The sequence below is a fragment of the Camelus bactrianus genome, unplaced genomic scaffold (assembly GCF_048773025.1).
Source record: "Camelus bactrianus isolate YW-2024 breed Bactrian camel unplaced genomic scaffold, ASM4877302v1 HiC_scaffold_43, whole genome shotgun sequence".
Classification (NCBI taxonomy): domain Eukaryota; kingdom Metazoa; phylum Chordata; class Mammalia; order Artiodactyla; family Camelidae; genus Camelus; species Camelus bactrianus.
Window position 1 is genome coordinate 3,256,314 of NW_027413959.1, and position 18,709 is coordinate 3,275,022.

Here is an 18,709-nt window from a genome sequence, read left to right on the forward strand (position 1 = left end):
AATTAGCGGAATTCCACCTGCCAGGGAACACCTGTGACACAAGGCACCTGCGTGGAGGGCGGCCCCGAACCTCCCCCACACAGTCATCCGTGTTCCGGAATTCTGAGTGTGGGGAGGTTCCGTCTTCTGTCTGCAACACCCGGGTTGTCCTAGGAGCCTTTCGAGTGTCTTCCCCCAGTCCCTCCCTGTGCGGGCTGCCGGGGAAAGGCGGGGGTTGGGCTGGAAAATCAGGTAGCATCTTGTGCCTCCCCATGGACAAGGGAGGTAATTAGCGGACTTCCCCCTGCCAGGGAACACCTGTGACACCAGGCAGCTGCGTGGAGGGCGGCCCCGAACCTCCCCCACACAGTCAGCCGTGTTCCGGAATTCTGAGTGTGGGGAGGTTCCGTCTTATGTCTGCAGCACCCGGGTTCACCTAGGAGCCCTTCAAGTGTCTTCCCCCAGTCCCTCACTGTGCGGGCTGCCGGGGAATGGCGGAGGTTGGGCTGGAAAAGCAGGTAGCATCTTGTGCCTCCCCATGGACAAGGGAGGTAATTAGCGGACTTCCCCCTGCCAGGGAACACCTGTGACACCAGGCAGCTGCGTGGAGGGCGGCCCCGAACCTCCCCCACACAGTCAACCGTGTTCCGGAATTCTGAGTGTGGGGAGGTTCCGTCTTCTGTCTGCAGCACCCGGGATCCCCTAGGAGCCATTACAGTGTCTTCCCAGAGTCCCTCCCTGTGCGGGCTGCCGGTAAAAGGCGGGGGTTGGGCTGGAAATGCAGGTAGCATCTTGTGCCTCCCCATGGACAAGGACGTAATTAGCGGACTTCCCCCTGCCAGGGAACACCTGTGACACCAGGCAGCTGCGTGGAGGGCGGCCCCGAACCTCCCCCACACAGTCAGCCGTGTTCAGGAATTCTGAGTGTGGGGAGGTTCCGTCTTCTGTCTGCAGCACCCGGGATCTCCTAGGAGCCCTTCGAGTGTCTTCCCCGAATCCCTCCCACTGCGGACTGCCGGGGAAAGGCGGGGGTTGTGCTGGAAAAGCAGGTAGCATCTTGTGCCTCCCCATGGACAAGGGAGGTAATTAGCGGACTTCCCCCTGCCAGGGAACACCTGTGACACCAGGCAGCTGCGTGGAGGGCGGCCCCGAACCTCCCCCACACAGTCAGACGTGTTCCGGAATTCTGAGTGTGGGGAGGTTCCGTCTTATGTCTGCAGCACCCGGGTTCACCTAGGAGCCCTTCGAGTGTCTTCCCCCAGGCCCTCACTGTGCGGGCTGCCGGGGAATGGCGGAGGTTGGGCTGGAAAAGGAGGTAGCATCTTGTGCCTCCCCATGGACAAGGGAGGTAATTAGCGGACTTCCCCCTGCCAGGGAACACCTGTGACACCAGGCAGCTGCGTGGAGGGCGGCCCCGAACCTCCCCTACACAGTCATCCGTGTTCCGGAATTCTGAGTGTGGGGAGGTTCCGTCTTCTGTCTGCAGCACCCGGGATCTCCTAGGAGCCCTTCGAGTGTATTCCCAGAGTCCCTCCCTGTGCGAGCTGCCGGGGAAAGGAGGGGGTTGTGCTGGAAACGCAGGTAGCATCTAGTGCCTCCCCATGGACAGGGGAGGTAATTAGCGGACTTCCCCCTGCCAGGGAACACCTGTGACACCAGGCAGCTGCGTGGAGGGCGGCCCCGAACCTCCCCCACCCAGTCAACCGTGTTCCGGAATTCTGAGTGTGGGGAGGTTCCGTCTTCTGTCTGCAGCACCCGGGATCTCCTAGGAGCACTTCGAGTGTCTTCCCAGAGTCCCTCCCTGTGCGGGCTGCCGGGGAAAGAGGGGGTTGTGCTGGAAACGCAGGTAGCATCTAGTGCCTCCCCATGGACAGGGGAGGAAATTAGCGGAATTCCACCTGCCAGGGAACACCTGTGACACAAGACAGCTGCGTGGAGGGCGGCCCCGAACCTCCCCCACACAGTCAGCCGTGTTCCGGAATTCTGAGTGTGGGGAGGTTCCGTCTTCTGTCTGCAACACCCGGGTTCTCCTAGGAGCCTTTCGAGTGTCTTCCCCCAGTCCCTCCCTGTGCGGGCTGCCGGGGAAAGGCGGGGGTTGGGCTGGAAAATCAGGTAGCATCTTGTGCCTCCCCATGGACAAGGGAGGTAATTAGCGGACTTCCACCTGCCAGGGAACACCTGTGACACCAGGCAGCTGCGTGGAGGGCGGCCCCGAACCTCCCCCACACAGTCAGCCGTGTTCCGGAATTCTGAGTGTGGGGAGGTTCCGTCTTATGTCTGCAGCACCCGGGTTCACCTAGGAGCCCTTCGAGTGTCTTCCCCCAGTCCCTCACTGTGCGGGCTGCCGGGGAATGGCGGAGGTTGGGCTGGAAAAGCAGGTAGCATCTTGTGCCTCCCCATGGACAAGGGAGGTAATTAGCGGACTTCCCCCTGCCAGGGAACACCTGTGACACCAGGAGGCTGCGTGGAGGGCGGCCCCGAACCTCCCCCACACAGTCAACCGTGTTCCGGAATTCTGAGTGTGGGGAGGTTCCGTCTTCTGTCTGCAGCACCCGGGATCCCCTAGGAGCCATTACAATGTCTTCCCAGAGTGCCTCCCTGTGCGGGCTGCCGGTAAAAGGCGGGGGTTGGGCTGGAAATGCAGGTAGCATCTTGTGCCTCCCCATGGACAAGGGACGTAATTAGCGGACTTCCCCCTGCCAGGGAACACCTGTGACACCAGGCAGCTGCGTGGAAGGCGGCCCCGAACCTCCCCCACACAGTCAGCCATGTTCAGGAATTCTGAGTGTGGGGAGGTTCCGTCTTCTGTCTGCAGCACCCGGGATCTCCTAGGAGCCCTTCGAGAGTCTTCCCCGAATCCCTCCCACTGCGGGCTGCCGGGGAAAGGCGGGGGTTGGGGTGGAAACTCAGGTAGCATCTAGTGCCTCCCCATGGACAGGGGAGGTAATTAGCGGACTTCCCCCTGCCAGGGAACACCTGTGACACCAGGCAGCTGCGTGGAGGGCGGCCCCGAACCTCCCCCACACAGTCAGCCGTGTTCCGGTATTCTGAGTGTGGGGAGGTTCCGTCTTATGTCTGCAGCACACGGGTTCACCTAGGAGCCCTTCGAGAGTCTTCCCCCAGTCCCTCATTCTGCGGGCTGCCGGGGAATTGCGGAGGTTGGGCTGGAAAAGCAGGTAGCATCTTGTGCTTCCCCATGGACAAGGGAGGTAATTAGCGGACTTCCCCCTGCCAGGGAACACCTGTGACACCAGGCAGCTGCGTGGAGGGCGGCCCCGAACCTCCCCCACACAGTCAACCGTGTTCCGGAATTCTGAGTGTGGGGAGGTTCCGTCTTCTGTCTGCAGCACCCGGGATCTCCTAGGAGCCCTTCGAGTGTATTCCCAGAGTCCCTCCCTGTGCGAACTGCCGGGGAAAGGAGGGGGTTGTGCTGGAAACGCAGGTAGCATCTAGTGCCTCCCCATGGACAGGGGAGGTAATTAGCGGACTTCCCCCTGCCAGGGAACACCTGTGACACCAGGCAGCTGCGTGGAGGGCGGCCCCGAACCTCCCCCACTCAGTCATCCGTGTTCCGGAATTCTGAGTGTGGGGAGGTTCCGTCTTATGTCTGCAGCACCCGGGTTCTCCTAGGAGCCTTTCGAGTGTCTTCCCCCAGTCCCTCACTCTGCGGGCACCCGGGGAATAGCGGAGGTTGGGCTGGAAAAGCAGGTAGAATCTTGTGCCTCCCCATGGACAAGGGAGGTAATTAGCGGACTTCCCCCTGCCAGGGAACACCTGTGACACTAGGCAGCTGCGTGGAGGGCGGCCCCGAACCTCCCCCACACAGTCAACCGTGTTCCGGAATTCTGAGTGTGGGGAGGTTCCGTCTTCTGTCTGCAGCACCCGGGATCTCCTAGGTCCCCTTCGAGAGTCTTCCCCGAGTCCCTCCCAGTGCGGGCAGCCAGGGAAAGGCGGGGGTTGGGCTGGAAACGCAGGTAGCATCTAGTGCCTCCCCATGGACAGGGGAGGTAATTAGCGGACTTCCCCCTGCCAGGGAACACCTGTGACACCAGGCAGCTGCGTGGATTGCGGCCCCGAACCTCCCCCACACAGTCAGCCGTGTTCAGGAATTCTGAGTTTGGGGAGGTTCCGTCTTCTGTCTGCAGCACCCGGGATCTCCTAGGAGCCCTTCGAGTGTCTTCCCCGAATCCCTCCCACTGCGGGCTGCCGGGGAAAGGCGGGGGTTTGGCTGGAAACTCAGGTAGCATCTAGTGCCTCCCCATGGACGGGGGAGGTAATTAGCGGAATTCCCCCTGCCAGGGAACACCTGTGACACCAGACAGCTGCGTGGAGGGCGGCCCCGAACCTCCCCCACACAGTCAACCGTGTTCCGCAATTCTGAGTGTGGGGAGGTTCCGTCTTCTGTCTGCAGCACCCGGGATCTCCTAGGAGCCCTTCGAGTGTCTTCCCAGAGTCCCTCCCTGTGCGGGCTGCCAGGGAAATGAGGGGGTTGTGCTGGAAACGCAGGTAGCATCTAGTGCCTCCCCATGGACAGTGGAGGTAATTAGCGGACTTCCACCTGCCAGGGAACACCTGTGACACAATGCAGCTGCGTGGAGTGCGGCCCTAAACCTCACCCTCACAGTCACACGTGTTCCGGAATTCTGAGTGTGGGGAGGTTCCGTCTTCTCTCTGCAGCACCCGGGTTCTCCTAGCAGCCTTTCGAGTGTCTTCCCCCAGTCCCTCCATTTGCGGGCTGCCGGGGAAAGGTGGGGGTTGGGCTGGAAAAGCAGGTAGCATCTTGTGCCTCCCCATGGACAAGGGAGGTAATTAGCGGACTTCCCCCTGCCAGGGAACACCTGTGACACCAGGCAGCTGCGTGGAGGGCGGCCCCGAACCTCCCCCACACAGTCAGCCGTGTTCCGGAATTCTGAGTGTGGGGAGGTTCCGTCTTCTGTCTGCAGCACCCGGGATATCCTAGGAGCCCTTCGAGTGTCTTCCCCGAATCCCTCCCACTGCGGGCTGCCGGTGAATGGAGGGGGTTGGGCTGGAAAAGCAGGTAGCATCTTGTGCCTCCCCATGGACAGGGGAGGTAATTAGCGGACTTCCCCCTGCCAGGGAACACCTGTGACACCAGGCAGCTGCTGGAGGGCGGCCCCGTACCTCCCCAACACAGTCAGCCGTGTTCCGGAATTCTGAGTGTGGGGAGGTTCCGTCTTCTGTCTGCAGCACCCGGGATCTCCTAGGAGCCCTTCGAGTGTCTTCCCCGAATCCCTCCCACTGCCGGCTGCCGGGGAAAGGCGGGGGTTGGGCTGGAAACTCAGGTAGCATCTAGTGCCTCCCCATGGACAGGGGAGGTAAATAGCGGACTTCCCCCTGCCAGGGAACACCTGTGACACCAGGCAGCTGCGTGGAGGGCGGCCCCGAACCTCCCCCACACAGTCAGCCGTGTTCCGGAATTCTGAGTGTGGGGAGTTTCCGTCTTATGTCTGCAGCACCCGGGTTCACCTAGGAGCATTCGAGTGTCTTCCCGTAGTCCCTCACTGTGCGGGCTGCCGGGGAAAGGAGGGGGTTGGGCTGGAAAAGCAGGTAGCATCTTGTGCCTCCCCATGGACAGGGGAGGTAATTAGCGGACTTCCCCCTGCCAGGGAACACCTGTGACACCAGGCAGCTGCGAGGAGGGCGGCCCCGAACCTCCCCCACCCAGTCAACCGTGTTCCGGAATTCTGAGTGTGGGGAGGTTCCGTCTTCTGTCTGCAGAACCCGGGATCTCCTAGGAGCCCTTCGAGTGTCTTCCCAGAGTCCCTCCTTGTGCGGGCTGCCAGGGAAATGAGGGGGTTGTGCTGGAAACGCAGGTAGCATCTATTGCCTCCCCATGGACAGTGGAGGTAATTAGCGGACTTCCACCTGCCAGGGAACACCTGTGTCACAAGGCAGCTGCGTGAAGGGCGGCCCCGAACCTCCCCCACACAGTCATCCGTTTCCGGAATTCTGAGTGTGGGGAGGTTCCGTCTTCTGTCTGCACCACCCGGGTTCTCCTAGGAGCCTTTCGAGTGTCTTCCCTCAGTCCGTCCCTGTGCGGGCTGCCGGGGAAAGGCGGGGGTTGGGCTGAAAAAGCAGGTAGCATCTTGTGCCTCCCCATGGACAAGGGAGGTAATTAGCGGACTTCCCCCTGCCAGGGAACACCTGTGACACCAGGCAGCTGCGTGGAGGGCGGCCCCGAACCTCCCCCACACTGTCACCCGTGTTCAGGAATTCTGAGTGTGGGGAGGTTCCGTATTCTGTCTGCAGCACCCGGGATCTCCTAGGAGCCCTTCGAGTGTCTTCCCGGAATCCTTCCCACTGCGGGCTGCCGGGGAAAGGCTGGGGTTGGGCTGGAAACTCAGGTAGCATCTAGTGCCTCCCCATGGACAGGGGAGGTAATTAGCGGAATTCCCCCTGCCAGGGAACACCTGTGACACCAGGCAGCTGCGTGGAGGGCGGCCCCGAACCTCCCCCACACAGTCAACCGTGTTCCGGAATTCTGAGTGTGGGGAGGTTCCGTCTTCTGTCTGCAGAACCCGGGATCTCCTAGGAGCCCTTCGAGAGTCTTCCCCGAGTCCCTCCAAGTGCGGGCAGCCAGGGAAATCAGGGGTTGGGCTGGAAACGCAGGTAGCATATAGTGCCTCCCCATGGACAGGGGAGGTAAATAGCGGACTTCCCCCTGCCAGGGAACACCTGTGACACCAGTCAGCTGCGTGAACGGCGGCCCCAAACCTCGACAACACAGTCAGCCGTGTTCCGGAATTCTGAGTGTGGGGAGGTTCCGTCTTCTGTCTGCAGCACCCGGGATCTCCTAGGAGCCCTTCGAGAGTCTTCCCCGAGTCCTTCCCAGTGCGGCAGCCAGGGAAAGGCGGGGTTTGGGCTGGAAAAGCAGGTAGCATCTAGTGCCTCCCCATGGACAGGGGAGGTAATTAGCGGAATTCCCCCTGCCAGGGAACACCTGTGACACAAGTCAGCTGCGTGGAATGCGGCCCTAAACCTCACCCACACAGTCACACGTGTTCCGGAATTCTGAGTGTGGGGAGGTTCCGTCTTCTGTCTGCAGCACCCGGGATCTCCTAGGAGCCCTTCGAGTGCCTTCCCAGAGTCCCTCCCTGTGCGGGCTGCCAGGGAAATGAGGGGGTTGTGCTGGAAACGCAGGTAGCATCTAGTGCCTCCCCATGGACAGTGGAGGTAGTTAGCGGACTTCCACCTGCCAGGGAACACCTGTGACACAAGGCAGCTGCGTGAAGGGCGGCCCCGAACCTCCCCCACACAGTCATCCGTGTTCCGGAATTCTGAGTTTGGGGAGGTTCCGTCTTCTGTCTGCAGCACCCGGGTTCTCCTAGGAGCCTTTCGAGTGTCTTCCCCCAGTCCGTCCCTGTGCGGGCTGCCGGGGAAAGGCGGGGGTTGGGCTGGAAAAGCAGGTAGCATCTTGTGCCTCCCCATGGACAAGGGAGGTAATTAGCGGACTTCCCCCTGCCAGGGAACACCTGTGACACCAGGCAGCTGCGTGGAGGGCGGCCCCGAACCTCCCCCACACTGTCACCCGTGTTCAGGAATTCTGAGTGAGGGGAGGTTCCGTCTTCTGTCTGCAGCACCCGGGATCTCCTAGGAGCCCTTCGAGTGTCTTCCCGGAATCCTTCCCACTGCGGGCTGCCGGGGAAATGCGGGGGTTGGGCTGGAAACTCAGGTAGCATCTAGTGCCTCCCCATGGACAAGGGAGGTAATTAGCGGACTTCCCCCTGCCAGGGAACAACTGTGACACCAGGCAGCTGCGTGGAGCGCGGCAACGAACTTCCCCCACACAGTCAGCCGTGTTCCGGTATTCTGAGTGTGGGGAGGTTCCGTCTTATATCTGCAGCACCCGGGATCTCCTAGGAGCCCTTCGAGAGTCTTCCCCGAGTCCCTCCCAGTGCAGGCAGCCAGGGAAAGCGGGGGTTGGGCTGGAAACGCAGGTAGCATCTAGTGCCTCCCCATGGACAGGGGAGGTTATTAGCGGACTTCCCCCTTCCAGGGAACACCTGTGAAACCAGGCAGCTGCGTGGAGGGCGGCCCCGAACCTCCCCCACACAGTCAGCCGTGTTCCGGAATTCTGAGTGTGGGGAGGTTCCGTCTTCTGTCTGCAGCACCCGGGATCTCCTAGGAGCCCTTCGAGTGGTTTCCCCGAATCCCTCCCACTGCGGGCTGCCGGTGAAAGGAGGGGGTTGGGCTGGAAAAGCAGGTAGCATCTTGTGCCTCCCCATGGACACGGGAGGTAATTAGCGGACTACCACCTGCCAGGGAACACCTGTGACACCAGGCAGATTCTGGAGGGCGGCCCCGTACCTCCCCCACACAGTCAGCCGTGTTCCGGTATTCTGAGTGTGGGGAGGTTCCGTCTTCTGTCTGCAGCACCCGGGATCTCCTAGGAGCCCTTCGAGTGTCTTCCCCGAATCCCTCCCACTGCCGGCTGCCGGGGAAAGGCGGGGGTTGGGCTGGAAACTCGGGTAGCATCTAGTGCCTCCCCATGGACAGGGGAGGTAAATAGCGGACTTCCCCCTGCCAGGGAACACCTGTGACACCAGGCAGCTGCGTGGAGGGCGGCCCCGAACCTCCTCCACACAGTCAACCGTGTTCCGGAATTCTGAGTGTGGGGAGGTTCCGTCTTCTGTCTGCAGAACCCGGGATCTCCTAGGAGCCCTTCGAGTGTCTTCCCAGAGTCCCTCCCTGTGCGGGCTGCCAGGGAAATGAGGGGGTTGTGCTGGAAACGCAGGTAGCATCTAGTGCCTCCCCATGGACAGTGGAGGTAATTAGCGGAATTCCACCTGCCAGGGAACACCTGTGACACAAGGCAGCTGCGTAAAGGGCGGACCCGAACCTCCCCCACACAGTCATCCATGTTCCGGAATTCTGAGTGTGGGGAGGTTCCGTCTTCTGTCTGCAGCACCCGGGTTTTCCTAGGAGCCTTTCGAGTGTCATCCCCCAGTCCGTCCCTGTGCGGGCTGCCGGGGAAAGGCGGGGGTTGGGCTGGAAAAGCAGGTAGCATCTTGTGCCTCCCCATGGACAAGGGAGGTAATTAGCGGACTTCCCCCTGCCAGGGATCACCTGTGACACCAGGCAGCTGCGTGGAGGGCGGCCCCGAACCTCCCCCACACAGTCACCCGTGTTCAGGAATTCTGAGTGTGGGGAGGTTCCTTCTTCTGTCTGCAGCACCCGGGTTCTCCTAGGAGCCTTTCGAGTGTCATCCCCCAGTCCGTCCCTGTGCGGGCTGCCGGGGAAAGGCGGGTGTTGGGCTGGAAACTCAGGTAGCATCTAGTGCCTCCCCATGGACAGGGGAGGTAATTAGCGGAATTCCCCCTGCCAGGGAACACCTGTGACACCAGGCAGCTGCGTGGAGGGCGGCCCCGAACGTCCCCCACACAGTCAAGCGTGTTCCGGAATTCTGAGTGTGGGGAGGTTCCGTCTTCTGTCTGCAGCAACCGGGATCTCCTAGGAGCCCTTCGAGTGTCTTCCCAGAGTCCCTCCCTGTGCGGGCTGCCAGGGAAATGAGGGGGTTGTGCTGGAAACGCAGGTAGCATCTAGTGCCTCCCCATGGACAGTGGAGGTAATTAGCGGAATTCCACCTGCCAGGGAACACCTGTGACACAAGGCAGCTGCGTAAAGGGCGGACCCGAACCTCCCCCACACAGTCATCCATGTTCCGGAATTCTGAGTGTGGGGAGGTTCCGTCTTCTGTCTGCAGCACCCGGGTTTTCCTAGGAGCCTTTCGAGTGTCATCCCCCAGTCCGTCCCTGTGCGGGCTGCCGGGGAAAGGCGGGGGTTGGGCTGGAAAAGCAGGTAGCATCTTGTGCCTCCCCATGGACAAGGGAGGTAATTAGCGGACTTCCCCTTGCCAGGGATCACCTGTGACACCAGGCAGCTGCGTGGAGGGCGGCCCCGAACCTCCCCCACACAGTCACCCGTGTTCAGGAATTCTGAGTGTGGGGAGGTTCCTTCTTCTGTCTGCAGCACCCGGGTTCTCCTAGGAGCCTTTCGAGTGTCATCCCCCAGTCCGTCCCTGTGCGGGCTGCCGGGGAAAGGCGGGTGTTGGGCTGGAAACTCAGGTAGCATCTAGTGCCTCCCCATGGACAGGGGAGGTAATTAGCGGAATTCCCCCTGCCAGGGAACACCTGTGACACCAGGCAGCTGCGTGGAGGGCGGCCCCGAACGTCCCCCACACAGTCAAGCGTGTTCCGGAATTCTGAGTGTGGGGAGGTTCCGTCTTCTGTCTGCAGCAACCGGGATCTCCTAGGAGCCCTTCGAGAGTCTTCCCCGAGTCCCTCCCAGTGCGGGCAGCCAGGGAAAGGCGGGGGTTGGGCTGGAAACGCAGGTAGCATATAGTGCCTCCCCATGGACAGGGGAGGTAATTAGCGGACTTCCCCCTGCCAGGGAACACCTGTGACACCAGGCAGCTGCGTGGAGGGCGGCCCCGAACCTCCCCCACACAGTCAACCGTGTTCCGGAATTCTGAGTGTGGGGAGGTTCCGTCTTATGTCTGCAGCACCCGGGATCTCCTAGGAACCATTCGAGAGTCTTCCCCGAGTCCCTCCCAGTGCGGGCAGCCGGGGAACTGCGGGGGTTGGGCTGGAAACTCAGTTAGCATCTAATGCCTCCCCATGGACAAGGGAGGTAATTAGCGGTCTTCCCCCTGCCAGGGAACACCTGTGACACCAGTCAGCCGCGTGAACGGCGGCCCCAAACCTCGACAACACAGTCAGCCGTGTTCCGGAATTCTGAGTGTGGGGAGGTTCCGTCTTCTGTCTGCAGCACCCGGGATCTCCTAGGAGCCCTTCGAGAGTCTTCCCCGAGTCCTTCCCAGTGCGGCAGCCAGGGAAAGGCGGGGTTTGGGCTGGAAAAGCAGGTAGCATCTAGTGCCTCCCCATGGACAGGGGAGGTAATTAGCGGAATTCCCCTGCCAGGGAACACCTGTGACACAAGTCAGCTGCGTGGAATGCGGCCCTAAACCTCACCCACACAGTCACACGTGTTCCGGAATTCTGAGTGTGGGGAGGTTCCGTCTTCTGTCTGCAGCAACCGGGATCTCCTAGGAGCCCTTCGAGTGCCTTCCCAGAGTCCCTCCCTGTGCGGGCTGCCAGGGAAATGAGGGGGTTGTGCTGGAAACGCAGGTAGCATCTAGTGCCTCCCCATGGACAGTGGAGCTAATTAGCGGACTTCCACCTGCCAGGGAACACCTGTGACACAAGGCAGCTGCGTGAAGGGCGGCCCCGAACCTCCCCCACACAGTCATCCGTGTTCCGGAATTCTGAGTGTGGGGAGGTTCCGTCTTCTGTCTGCAGCACCCGGGTTCTCCTAGGAGCCTTTCGAGTGTCTTCCCCAAGTCCGTCCCTGTGCGGGCTACCGGGGAAAGGCGGGGGTTGGGCTGGAAAAGCAGGTAGCATCTTGTGCCTCCCCATGGACAAGGGAGGTAATTAGCGGACTTCCCCCTGCCAGGGAACACCTGTGACACCAGGCAGCTGCGTGGAGTGCGGCCCCGAACCTCCCCCACACTGTCACCCGTGTTCAGGAATTCTGAGTGAGGGGAGGTTCCGTCTTCTGTCTGCAGCACCCGGGATCTCCTAGGAGCCCTTCGAGTGTCTTCCCGGATTCCTTCCCACTGCGGGCTGACGGGGAAAGGCGGGGGTTGGGCTGGAATCTCAGGTAGCATCTAGTGCCTCCCCATGGACAGGGGAGGTAATTAGCGGAATTCCCCCTGCCAGGGAACACCTGTGACACCAGGCAGCTGCGTGGAGGGCGGCCCCGAACCTCCCCCACACAGTCAGCCGTGTTCCGGAATTCTGAGTGTGGGGAGGTTCCGTCTTATGTCTGCAGCACCCGGGTTCACCTAGGAGCCATTCGAGGGTCTTCCCCCAGTCCCTCACTGTGCGGGCTGCCGTGGAATGGCGGAGGTTGGGCTGGAAAAGCAGGTAGCATCTTGTGCCTCCCCATGGACAAGGGAGGTAATTAGCGGACTTCCCCCTGCCAGGGAACAACTGTGACACCAGGCAGCTGCGTGGAGCGCGGCAACGAACTTCCCCCACACAGTCAGCCGTGTTCCGGAATTCTGAGTGTGGGGAGGTTCCGTCTTATATCTGCAGCACCCGGGATCTCCTAGGAGCCCTTCGAGAGTCTTCCCCGAGTCCCTCCCAGTGCAGGCAGCCAGGGAAAGCGGGGGTTGGGCTGGAAACGCAGGTAGCATCTAGTGCCTCCCCATGGACAGGGGAGGTTATTAGCGGACTTCCCCCTTCCAGGGAACACCTGTGAAACCAGGCAGCTGCGTGGAGGGCGGCCCCGAACCTCCCCCACACAGTCAGCCGTGTTCCGGAATTCTGAGTGTGGGGAGGTTCCGTCTTCTGTCTGCAGCACCCGGGATCTCCTAGGAGCCCTTCGAGTGGTTTCCCCGAATCCCTCCCACTGCGGGCTGCCGGTGAAAGGAGGGGGTTGGGCTGGAAAAGCAGGTAGCATCTTGTGCCTCCCCATGGACACGGGAGGTAATTAGCGGACTACCACCTGCCAGGGAACACCTGTGACACCAGGCAGATTCTGGAGGGCGGCCCCGTACCTCCCCCACACAGTCAGCCGTGTTCCGGTATTCTGAGTGTGGGGAGGTTCCGTCTTCTGTCTGCAGCACCCGGGATCTCCTAGGAGCCCTTCGAGTGTCTTCCCCGAATCCCTCCCACTGCCGGCTGCCGGGGAAAGGCGGGGGTTGGGCTGGAAACTCGGGTAGCATCTAGTGCCTCCCCATGGACAGGGGAGGTAAATAGCGGACTTCCCCCTGCCAGGGAACACCTGTGACACCAGGCAGCTGCGTGGAGGGCGGCCCCGAACCTCCTCCACACAGTCAACCGTGTTCCGGAATTCTGAGTGTGGGGAGGTTCCGTCTTCTGTCTGCAGAACCCGGGATCTCCTAGGAGCCCTTCGAGTGTCTTCCCAGAGTCCCTCCCTGTGCGGGCTGCCAGGGAAATGAGGGGGTTGTGCTGGAAACGCAGGTAGCATCTAGTGCCTCCCCATGGACAGTGGAGGTAATTAGCGGAATTCCACCTGCCAGGGAACACCTGTGACACAAGGCAGCTGCGTAAAGGGCGGACCCGAACCTCCCCCACACAGTCATCCATGTTCCGGAATTCTGAGTGTGGGGAGGTTCCGTCTTCTGTCTGCAGCACCCGGGTTTTCCTAGGAGCCTTTCGAGTGTCATCCCCCAGTCCGTCCCTGTGCGGGCTGCCGGGGAAAGGCGGGGGTTGGGCTGGAAAAGCAGGTAGCATCTTGTGCCTCCCCATGGACAAGGGAGGTAATTAGCGGACTTCCCCCTGCCAGGGATCACCTGTGACACCAGGCAGCTGCGTGGAGGGCGGCCCCGAACCTCCCCCACACAGTCACCCGTGTTCAGGAATTCTGAGTGTGGGGAGGTTCCTTCTTCTGTCTGCAGCACCCGGGTTCTCCTAGGAGCCTTTCGAGTGTCATCCCCCAGTCCGTCCCTGTGCGGGCTGCCGGGGAAAGGCGGGTGTTGGGCTGGAAACTCAGGTAGCATCTAGTGCCTCCCCATGGACAGGGGAGGTAATTAGCGGAATTCCCCCTGCCAGGGAACACCTGTGACACCAGGCAGCTGCGTGGAGGGCGGCCCCGAACGTCCCCCACACAGTCAAGCGTGTTCCGGAATTCTGAGTGTGGGGAGGTTCCGTCTTCTGTCTGCAGCAACCGGGATCTCCTAGGAGCCCTTCGAGTGTCTTCCCAGAGTCCCTCCCTGTGCGGGCTGCCAGGGAAATGAGGGGGTTGTGCTGGAAACGCAGGTAGCATCTAGTGCCTCCCCATGGACAGTGGAGGTAATTAGCGGAATTCCACCTGCCAGGGAACACCTGTGACACAAGGCAGCTGCGTAAAGGGCGGACCCGAACCTCCCCCACACAGTCATCCATGTTCCGGAATTCTGAGTGTGGGGAGGTTCCGTCTTCTGTCTGCAGCACCCGGGTTTTCCTAGGAGCCTTTCGAGTGTCATCCCCCAGTCCGTCCCTGTGCGGGCTGCCGGGGAAAGGCGGGGGTTGGGCTGGAAAAGCAGGTAGCATCTTGTGCCTCCCCATGGACAAGGGAGGTAATTAGCGGACTTCCCCTTGCCAGGGATCACCTGTGACACCAGGCAGCTGCGTGGAGGGCGGCCCCGAACCTCCCCCACACAGTCACCCGTGTTCAGGAATTCTGAGTGTGGGGAGGTTCCTTCTTCTGTCTGCAGCACCCGGGTTCTCCTAGGAGCCTTTCGAGTGTCATCCCCCAGTCCGTCCCTGTGCGGGCTGCCGGGGAAAGGCGGGTGTTGGGCTGGAAACTCAGGTAGCATCTAGTGCCTCCCCATGGACAGGGGAGGTAATTAGCGGAATTCCCCCTGCCAGGGAACACCTGTGACACCAGGCAGCTGCGTGGAGGGCGGCCCCGAACGTCCCCCACACAGTCAAGCGTGTTCCGGAATTCTGAGTGTGGGGAGGTTCCGTCTTCTGTCTGCAGCAACCGGGATCTCCTAGGAGCCCTTCGAGAGTCTTCCCCGAGTCCCTCCCAGTGCGGGCAGCCAGGGAAAGGCGGGGGTTGGGCTGGAAACGCAGGTAGCATATAGTGCCTCCCCATGGACAGGGGAGGTAATTAGCGGACTTCCCCCTGCCAGGGAACACCTGTGACACCAGGCAGCTGCGTGGAGGGCGGCCCCGAACCTCCCCCACACAGTCAACCGTGTTCCGGAATTCTGAGTGTGGGGAGGTTCCGTCTTATGTCTGCAGCACCCGGGATCTCCTAGGAACCATTCGAGAGTCTTCCCCGAGTCCCTCCCAGTGCGGGCAGCCGGGGAACTGCGGGGGTTGGGCTGGAAACTCAGTTAGCATCTAATGCCTCCCCATGGACAAGGGAGGTAATTAGCGGTCTTCCCCCTGCCAGGGAACACCTGTGACACCAGTCAGCCGCGTGAACGGCGGCCCCAAACCTCGACAACACAGTCAGCCGTGTTCCGGAATTCTGAGTGTGGGGAGGTTCCGTCTTCTGTCTGCAGCACCCGGGATCTCCTAGGAGCCCTTCGAGAGTCTTCCCCGAGTCCTTCCCAGTGCGGCAGCCAGGGAAAGGCGGGGTTTGGGCTGGAAAAGCAGGTAGCATCTAGTGCCTCCCCATGGACAGGGGAGGTAATTAGCGGAATTCCCCTGCCAGGGAACACCTGTGACACAAGTCAGCTGCGTGGAATGCGGCCCTAAACCTCACCCACACAGTCACACGTGTTCCGGAATTCTGAGTGTGGGGAGGTTCCGTCTTCTGTCTGCAGCAACCGGGATCTCCTAGGAGCCCTTCGAGTGCCTTCCCAGAGTCCCTCCCTGTGCGGGCTGCCAGGGAAATGAGGGGGTTGTGCTGGAAACGCAGGTAGCATCTAGTGCCTCCCCATGGACAGTGGAGCTAATTAGCGGACTTCCACCTGCCAGGGAACACCTGTGACACAAGGCAGCTGCGTGAAGGGCGGCCCCGAACCTCCCCCACACAGTCATCCGTGTTCCGGAATTCTGAGTGTGGGGAGGTTCCGTCTTCTGTCTGCAGCACCCGGGTTCTCCTAGGAGCCTTTCGAGTGTCTTCCCCAAGTCCGTCCCTGTGCGGGCTACCGGGGAAAGGCGGGGGTTGGGCTGGAAAAGCAGGTAGCATCTTGTGCCTCCCCATGGACAAGGGAGGTAATTAGCGGACTTCCCCCTGCCAGGGAACACCTGTGACACCAGGCAGCTGCGTGGAGTGCGGCCCCGAACCTCCCCCACACTGTCACCCGTGTTCAGGAATTCTGAGTGAGGGGAGGTTCCGTCTTCTGTCTGCAGCACCCGGGATCTCCTAGGAGCCCTTCGAGTGTCTTCCCGGATTCCTTCCCACTGCGGGCTGACGGGGAAAGGCGGGGGTTGGGCTGGAATCTCAGGTAGCATCTAGTGCCTCCCCATGGACAGGGGAGGTAATTAGCGGAATTCCCCCTGCCAGGGAACACCTGTGACACCAGGCAGCTGCGTGGAGGGCGGCCCCGAACCTCCCCCACACAGTCAGCCGTGTTCCGGAATTCTGAGTGTGGGGAGGTTCCGTCTTATGTCTGCAGCACCCGGGTTCACCTAGGAGCCATTCGAGGGTCTTCCCCCAGTCCCTCACTGTGCGGGCTGCCGTGGAATGGCGGAGGTTGGGCTGGAAAAGCAGGTAGCATCTTGTGCCTCCCCATGGACAAGGGAGGTAATTAGCGGACTTCCCCCTGCCAGGGAACAACTGTGACACCAGGCAGCTGCGTGGAGCGCGGCAACGAACTTCCCCCACACAGTCAGCCGTGTTCCGGAATTCTGAGTGTGGGGAGGTTCCGTCTTATATCTGCAGCACCCGGGATCTCCTAGGAGCCCTTCGAGAGTCTTCCCCGAGTCCCTCCCAGTGCAGGCAGCCAGGGAAAGGCGGGGGTTGGGCTGGAAACGCAGGTAGCATCTAGTGCCTCCCCATGGACAGGGGAGGTAATTAGCGGACTTCCCCCTTCCAGGGAACACCTGTGACACCAGGCAGCTGCGTGGAGGGCGGCCCCGAACCTCCCCCACACAGTCAGCCGTGTTCCGGAATTCTGAGTGTGGGGAGGTTCCGTCTTCTGTCTGCAGCACCCGGGATCTCCTAGGAGCCCTTCGAGTGTTTTCCCCGAATCCCTCCCACTGCGGGCTGCCGGTGAAAGGAGGGGGTTGGGCTGGAAAAGCAGGTAGCATCTTGTGCCTCCCCATGGACACGGGAGGTAATTAGCGGACTACCACCTGCCAGGGAACACCTGTGACACCAGGCAGATGCTGGAGGGCGGCCCCGTACCTCCCCCACACAGTCAGCCGTGTTCCGGAATTCTGAGTGTGGGGAGGTTCCGTCTTCTGTCTGCAGCACCCGGGATCTCCTAGGAGCCCTTCGAGTGTCTTCCCCGAATCCCTCCCACTGCCGGCTGCCGGGGAAAGGCGTGGGTTGGGCTGGAAACTCGGGTAGCATCTAGTGCCTCCCCATGGACAGGGGAGGTAAATAGCGGACTTCCCCCTGCCAGGGAACACCTGTGACACCAGGCAGCTGCGTGGAGGGCGGCCCCGAACCTCCTCCACACAGTCAACCGTGTTCCGGAATTCTGACTGTGGGGAGGTTCCGTCTTCTGTCTGCAGCACCCGGGATCTCCTAGGAGCCCTTCGAGTGTCTTCCCAGAGTCCCTCCCTGTGCGGGCTGCCAGGGAAATGAGGGGGTTGTGCTGGAAACGTAGGTAGCATCTAGTGCCTCCCCATGGACAGTGGAGGTAATTAGCGGAATTCCACCTGCCAGGGAACACCTGTGACACAAGGCAGCTGCGTAAAGTGCGGACCCGAACCTCCCCCACACAGTCATCCATGTTCCGGAATTCTGAGTGTGGGGAGGTTCCGTCTTCTGTCTGCAGCACCCGGGTTTTCCTAGGAGCCTTTCGAGTGTCATCCCCCAGTCCGTCCCTGTGCGGGCTGCCGGGGAAAGGCGGGGGTTGGGCTGGAAAAGCAGGTAGCATCTTGTGCCTCCCCATGGACAAGGGAGGTAATTAGCGGACTTCCCCCTGCCAGGGAACACCTTTGACACCAGGCAGCTGCGTGGAGGGCGGCCCCGAACCTCCCCCACACAGTCACCCGTGTTCAGGAATTCTGAGTGTGGGGAGGTTCCTTCTTCTGTCTGCAGCACCCGGGTTCTCCTAGGAGCCTTTCGAGTGTCATCCCCCAGTCCGTCCCTGTGCGGGCTGCCGGGGAAAGGCGGGTGTTGGGCTGGAAACTCAGGTAGCATCTAGTGCCTCCCCATGGACAGGGGAGGTAATTAGCGGAATTCCCCCTGCCAGGGAACACCTGTGACACCAGGCAGCTGCGTGGAGGGCGGCCCCGAACGTCCCCCACACAGTCAAGCGTGTTCCGGAATTCTGAGTGTGGGGAGGTTCCGTCTTCTGTCTGCAGCAACCGGGATCTCCTAGGAGCCCTTCGAGAGTCTTCCCCGAGTCCCTCCCAGTGCGGGCAGCCAGGGAAAGGCGGGGGTTGGGCTGGAAACGCAGGTAGCATATAGTGCCTCCCCATGGACAGGGGAGGTTATTAGCGGACTTCCCCCTGCCAGGGAACACCTGTGACACCAGGCAGCTGCGTGGAGGGCGGCCCCGAACCTCCCCCACACAGTCAACCGTGTTCCGGAATTCTGAGTGTGGGGAGGTTCCGTCTTATGTCTGCAGCACCCGGGATCTCCTAGGAACCATTCGAGAGTCTTCCCCGAGTCCCTCCCAGTGCGGGAAGCCGGGGAACTGCGGGGGTTGGGCTGGGAACTCAGGTAGCATCTAATGCCTCCCCATGGACAAGGGAGGTAATTAGCTGTCTTCCCCCTGCCAGGGAAAACCTGTGACACCAGTCAGCTGCGTGAACGGCGGCCCCAAACCTCGACAACACAGTCAGCCGTGTTCCGGAATTCTGAGTGTGGGGAGGTTCCGTCTTCTGTCTGCAGCATCCGGGATCTCCTAGGAGCCCTTCGAGAGTCTTCCCCGAGTCCCTCCCAGTGCGGCAGCCAGGGAAATGCGGGGTTTGGCCTGGAAAAGCAGGTAGCATCTAGTGCCTCCCCATGGACAGGGGAGGTAATTAGCGGAATTCCCCCTGCCAGGGAACACCTGTGACACAAGTCAGCTGCGTGGAATGCGGCCCTAAACCTCACCCACACAGTCACACGTGTTCCGGAATTCTGA